We start from the raw sequence: 7,410 nt of genomic DNA on the forward strand, positions 1-7,410 counted from the left end.
TGCACTTATGGCAAATTAAGGAAGTTCCTGGCATTTTATTCTGTTCTTTTATTGTATCACCATAACAAAAATTGTGCTTATATCTGAAGTGTATTTCACAGCAATAAAACAAACTATTATACGGCCTTAGCTTGTAGACAATGAAAATGCCACTTGTTTGCTACCGGCATATGAGGAGGGGGTGGCATGGAGCCTCAACATTCTCACAGCATAAGCAGTCATGATCGGCGATGGCCCTGATATGGTACATTAGGGGGGTTAGGCCATCTGCCACGTACATCCTTTACCACACAATGGGGCATAACCTCATGGACATCGTCAATTAGGCACCCCGACTCTTGCTTGTGTGCCAGGTACACGGGACTTTCTAACAATCCGCAATCTTTCAATGTCCTCCAATCCCATCGATAATCTTTGCGGCATTTGTTGTGATTAGTTATGCGTGTGTTGCTCCTTCCTTCTGGTTTGAAAGGAGACAATGTTATGCACCGACCATGTAGACAAAACGGGCATGCCTCGGCTGCCTCGACTGGTTCATCTGGAGGATTCACTGGAGCATTTCCAGCTATAGCAGCAGGACCATTTTCTGTGGCTAGCTGGTTTCATCGTAGAAACAGCCGCACTGGTGTAGGTGGGGACTGCTCGTCCTCAACGTTAGGTATTGAAAAACGTCGAGGAGCTGCAAGAGAAAAAAACTAAAAAATATTGACCCCTAATCATGCATTTCAAGGACATTGGATAACAATCTCTGGGGTGTAAAATTGTATATGTTTAGTCATGTAAATATTCTTATATCTTTTCGCGCGCGCGTTCGCGGGACTTTGTAAAACAAGGGCGTCTTAGTACTTTAGTACAGTCGTTGCATTATAAAATACGTTAGTTTATAAACTAAACCTCAGCTACGATTTGCGGCTTATAACATATTGTAATCTTTAGAGAAGTTGAAAGGTATTATCTGTGGAAGTTGAGCTATGTACATTTCAACCAGACATGACAGGAATCAAGTTGCTTCGAATGAGCTGTTTGAAAAAAGGGCACGCGAATGAAAAATTTGTTAGATAGCATAGAACTGGTTTTGTTTTCAATAGATAGGTTTGAGAATTAGTATCAAAAGAAATACCAGTTACATATACATGTGATGCAAAATAAAAAGAAAAGTGTTAAAACATGTTTGGAAGTATATATTTATATATACTGACCGTTTGCTCATCGGTTGGCGACCGGCTTCAATGACACAACTTCAACAGTTTGTCTCGCATCTCGTAGAAGCTGGATTATAGCATCCTGGTCCCCTTCACAGACTTCAACAGTTATCTGCAAAGAAACAATCAATAGCTGCTACGTACCGGCTAAAACGTACAAAGTCATAAATGGAATCAAACAAGAATAACATTCACCCACACTCGTTTTCTTGGAGGAAATTCAGATGACCCAGGCATCTTTCGCGATTTTCTACGAGAGGTAACTGGGGTCAACAGTTATAAAATACGCTAAGAAATATTGGTATAAAACACAGTGTGTGTGTAGCGTGACGGCAAATTCTCTAACTCAGGCATGTTAAGGCATGGCTTGAATCCTTGTCCCTTACCCCCAGCAGCGAACCTTGTGGGTTGACCCGTTACAGTCTCCCGTAGCGGGATGTGATGTGGAAAACAAACATGCCGGCATATAAGCACATCTTCTTGTTCTTAATCCTTGGTCACCTTAGTTATTTGGACAATTTATCGCTTCTCTAAAAATTTTTTACCAAGAAAAAAGTATTGGCCAGTTTTGTGTTGGATTTCTTTTAAACTCGGCGGACAAGAAGCTGGATTTCCGATTATTTGTCTGCAGCGCTTGCAATTAATCGCCCGCGAGATGTCGTTCGACACCACTTCAAACTGTATTTATGCTTAATGCTGGATGCTTGTGAGGGAGCCTGATGAACTTAATAAAATTGTCATGGGAGGTAAGCCAACATATTTATGGTTCTTTTATAACCTGAGCAGATAATTCAGCCTTTAGGATAAGCTTAAGCTAAAATATCATTCGGCAACAAACACGTTTTCGCAATTGAATTTTTATTGCAGAAAATAAATATAGTATTTCATGTTCAGTACAATAAAATGCAAGTATAGCTTGAAATAAGCATTTTCCAGTCAAAGGGTCGATTTCAGGTGCAAAAACCACAAAATAACACCTTTTTTTGGTGTAATTAAATTAAACGTCAACATCTAAATTCTCCTTGCAGTCATGTAGAAATATCATACACCTTTAAAGGAGAATTTAGCATTTAATCATCGAGTGCAATTTTTCCCAGCAAAATGCATCTCAAATTGTCTTTTGTTGATTATCACTTCTATCTTTTCATACCAGAATAGAAGCACTTTCAAAAGCTATCTACTGATACATTTTTAGAAGTATCTTTGTTCCAAACAAATGATTTATAGACACTTTTTTTTAATGTATTTGATATTTACATATATGCAGGAATAGACAGTTTCACAAACCTTGAATCTTGCATGCTAAGTAGCCCGTCAAATTCTAATGACGATTTTGTAAATTTTGCGAACAAATGTTTGAATACATGATATATTGATATAATTATTACATTCTTCCAATATTATTGGTTAATGCAAAGCGTAATATTTAATATTTTAAATTACAGGTAGCATGTGACTGAGTTTTGTGAAATTGCTCTATCTAATAATGACCTAAACATTTAGTTGTACTTACAAGAGGTGAACTGTAATTTTCCATGACTCGAGGAGCTTTAAGGCTACTTTTTACTTTTGGCTCAATTCTTTGAAGTGGTCATCATTAATATAGTCACTGTTATTTGGTATTCTGCCGTGAGTTGCCAGAAAATCCTCATCCCATTGTTTCAGCTGGGTTTTGACAGACCTTAGTTCCCTTAAAACACAAGTTTGCATGTTGGTAAGAAGTGTGCCATACTTCTTTCTGTAAAAGTGTGCCTCGGGGATTTTTGCAACTGTTTGCTTCAGTCGATCAATCTCAGAGACCTGGTGTCTTTCCTAAAATTAATTCTAAGGCCTTTGCAGTCTTTGACTGAACCTCCTTTTTTCTTTTTAGCGATGTTTCTTTTTTTCTTGCTTTGCTAGGTGGCTCGGTTGAGCAGTCATTTTCAGAAATAACTGTTTGATGTATACTTGAGTTATCTGCTGTATTCACTTCTAGATCTCCTGGTGAGTCAGCGTCAGGCTGCTCATCTGAATCCAAATCCATATTTATTGTGATAGGGTTGTGATCAGCTGTTTCAAGATCTGCTTGTTGATCTTCAAAAATGATCTGAGTTGTTTCATCGCCGTTTTCACTGCCTGTGTTTTCTTGTTCTTGATACAGTGGAGCTGCTGCATCTTGCATCAGTAGGGGATTTTCTGGTTCAGTTTCGTGCTCAACTGCATCTTCAGACTCCCTGTGGTAGATAAGTTTGCCATCTTCATCCCTCATTCTGTAAATTGGAAGCTGGTCAGGCTGACTGGCACATTCCTCCCAAGTCTTCTCCAAATAGTGGCATATCTTCCTGATGTTGTTTGATCTGAAGGGGTGAAGTTGAGGGCCTTGTGCTTTGTTGGCTGGTTCACCTGGTGCATCAAAAAATTCAACAGAACCATCTTCCCTCCATTTCCACCAAATCTCAGCTCTAGTTTTCAGAAAATCACAGATCTTGGATAGATGTGCCTGCCATAAGCTAGATCTCTTTGTCATGAGTTCCTTTGAGAAAACTGAGTTGGTTGGCTTGGGAAGACCTTTTGCAAGACAGGAGATCTCTTTTTCTTGGTTTGCAAGGGTTGCCAAACTGTTTGTCTCCACTGCCATTGCATCTTCAGCTTGAATGTGTAGGTAGGCATTTGGCACAAGGTCTTCTATGTGCTTGTTCCAGGTCTTTCTGGTGATGTCCTCAATCCTGTCAAAATACCTCTCAAAGAGCTCAGCACAGATGGAACGGAGTCAGACCAGCCTATACGGCAGGGGGGCATGATCAACAGAACCATGATAATAAATACCACACAGCTTTCGTAGGGTTAATTCCTTTGGTGGAGTGAGCAGTCTCTGGATGGCTTGACCATGTCTAAACGAGATATTGTAAAGGCGTAGCACTGATCTTGGGCTTTTCCCCCATCATTTTAATAACAGATGCCTATCATCTCACAGAATAGGAGAAGGATATCTTTCTCATCTTCCTTGAGAAGAGTCTTGTTGGATAAGGCAATGGGCACCTTTAATATGGCTCTTCTGTAGTCAGTTGCTCTTAGTTTCTCTTTCTTTAAGGCGAAGTTTGTGATCTCTTTGAACAGTAACAGGGCATCAACATCTGTCATGTGTAGGGGCAACTCTGTGAAAATGTTGGCTATGGGATTGAGACATGTGTGGAGAGGTTCAAAGAAAAGGGCTTCAAGCCAGCAGAGCAGGCACTCGGCTTGCCCCTCTCAGTAAATCAGTGAGCCTCTCTTGGAGTTTTTTTGTTGTTGCCATGTGCATCAACTCGTCTTGATTTTAACTCTTCTCTGATGTCTTCAACTTTGAGGGATTTAAAGGGACCGGTAGCATCTGATTTTCCAAATTTTCCTTTTCAGCACTAGGCTTTGCTTTTCTTCCAAGGTTTTGTACTTTTGGTGAACCATGTAATCATACTCGCTAGCCCGTCTCATGTCTCCACCACATCCACAGCAACCAAAATGCCCTCCCGTCTGGATTGTCGCCATTCATAAATCGCATCTTTTCTCTAAGCTCTACTGTTTCAGTTTCATCTGGCGCTTGAACTTCAGTGGAATGCAGTTGTTTTAGGCACTCTCCTCTGGTTGGAATGAAGGCAAGTTGGTCTGAATCTTTCGCTGCAGCAGCACCTAGCATGTAGAGGAGTGGGGGCTCTATTACTGACTGCATATCCACTCCTTTCCCCCCTGCTTCTCCTTGTATTCCTGGCTAGTGAGATGAACAGCAGGATCAAACACTTCTCGCACTAGAAACAGCATAAAACCTGAGCTAGCTATGCTTGAATGGTCATGCCATATGAGCCAGTTTCGGGTTCTCTCGCACTTCTTGAGATGTTGACGGAGTTGGTCATCAGTCATGTTGCCATTGTACTCATGGAGAAGTTGTAGTCTTGTCTTCAACTGCTCAGATGTTCAACTGCTCAGATGTCATGTAGTCATGTTGTCAATCTCAGTAGATCTTTGTGTATTTTTGCACTTTTTGCACAGACTTCTTTTAGTGGGTACTTTCTGGCAGAAACTTTACAAACTTTATTTTCGATATTTCCCTCAGAAGTGAGAACCACCTTAGTGTATTCATTGTCTAGCACAGGAATGCCAAGACTGAATCGCCCTGACGCAATTCTTTGTTTGATGTCTTTTCTTATCCCTTTGTTGTTTCGATGGACAGGAACAGAAACTGCCCCACCAACTTGCTTTTTTTAAGGCTCTCCTCACACGAGACCTCCCTAGGTAAACAAATATTAAAGTTCGTTTGTACATTATTAAAAAAAAACATTAGTATGTTTTATACTTATATTTGCAGATTTTTTCTGGAGGAGGGGTGGGGGTGGGTGAGATAAGATACAATTCTGCTAGATAACCGGCTAAACAATTTGAAATTTAAAATCAGCCTTGCATTCAGTGACAGGCTGATTTAAAAGAGTAACCATGTTACCACGAATTGTATGTCCAGATATATACCAAAAGTTAGAATATTGTCATAAATTTGATTTTGTTTCCCTTTTTGAGAGAAAACTAGACTTTGTATATTAAGGTTCTGGACTGCACGTGTGTCAACTGTAAATTTTGGTTATTATTAATTTTTTTTATTTAGAATACTATATTTTGATATGCATGAGAAACTCTCAAATTACATGACAACTCTTGTAAACAAAGTGCCAAACAAACATTCCTAGGAACCCAGGCTGTTGAAAGTCTGCTGCTTTAGCCAAAATAAGGTGCCCATTGTCTCTTTGTTGTACCCCACCCCCCCGGGCTCCCCTGGAAAAAAGTTTAACTCAGCTCCTTAATTTCTTAAATTTTAAAACAGCCTTGCTAAATTTCATTCTAGGCATAATTTCATAGTATATATACCTCCACTGGTTGGCTCAAAGGGGGTTAAGTCTATTCCGTTTGATTTCAAAAATTCTTTTATTATTTGCCCTCCATTAGGTGGTGTGGTATCACTGGCATTTCCTCTGATTAGATACTCTTTTGCCTTTGCAGACCAGCAGACAGGTTCATGAGGCCAGTTCTTCACATCCTCCGTTCCCTATGACATGTTTAGGAATGTGAAAATGCTCCTTCATTCCAGGTGGAGTTTTCTCTAGTCTTGATTGGCTTGTTGTATCGTTTCAAAAGATTGATGAATTCTTTGTTTTGCTCTCGCAGTTAAAGATGCTCTCTGAGCTAAATGAGAGTCAACATCATTTTCTTTCCACACAGTTTCAACATAGGTTTTGAATTCACGTTGTTTTTCCAAACCCTGTTTTTTTCTTTCACTGGGGCTTTGCTTCTCTTGGAGGTTTAATTGTGGTACAGCAAGCAGTACCTCACTAAATGACTTGCCCAGATTCTCCTTGCATGTTTTTTCATATTTTTAAAAGGTCATTTCTCCAACAGCTTTGAGTTCTCCTTTGGTTGCTTGAGCCTTCTTGGGAACATGGTTTGCTGATCTGTTTTTTATTTCAGTAAAAGGGCCCTTAGGCTTATTCTTGTTTTGTTTGCTTTCAGGGAATGTTTCACTGACAGATGCATGGAAACTTTTGCAGCACTTGCAGTTTTTAACGCTGTGAAGATTTCTTCTAAGTTGTGTTGTTTTGGACCATTTTGCAGAAGAAAACTGTTCATGATAGGCCTGTTTGTCCACTGCTTTTCTCCATTGTGATATTTTGTCATCAATGATTTTGTAGCTCTTCATAAATGCAACTGTTGATGTAATTTTTTTGCAGTAACTTATGTTAAAATGATCATTGAATATTGATGAAAGTAAATGAAATTCCTTATCACTGAAATGTATATTTACCTCTGTCGAGCAATATTGGTTTGTAGTCTTTAAACTGCTCAATGTAGAGGTAAAATCTTTCATCTAGAATACGCCTATTAAACTGGACCTGTGTTTCATCAGAAGCTCAGATAGTATTCTTAAAAGCAGTTGTTTTTGTCTCTCAGAGGAAGACCCTAGCAAACCCACAGCAAACTCTCTCTGTCATTTTGAAACTGCGCGCCAATCCGCCAAAATGTTAAGTATTTCGCATGCGTATCGTCTCGAATTTCAACTGAAGCTCATTCCAATGTAGTTACGTGCCCTAAAGAAACCTTCCTGACTAAAGAACACGTAACATTAGACGATTATCCAGCGTTTTGTGGCTACGAAATGTTCGCAGAAAATTGACTTGGTATTACAAATATCCCATATACAGCATTTCCAAAA

This window comes from Pavona decussata, unplaced genomic scaffold (assembly GCF_977016875.1).
Source record: "Pavona decussata unplaced genomic scaffold, jaPavDecu1.1 SCAFFOLD_239, whole genome shotgun sequence".
NCBI lineage: Eukaryota > Metazoa > Cnidaria > Anthozoa > Scleractinia > Agariciidae > Pavona > Pavona decussata.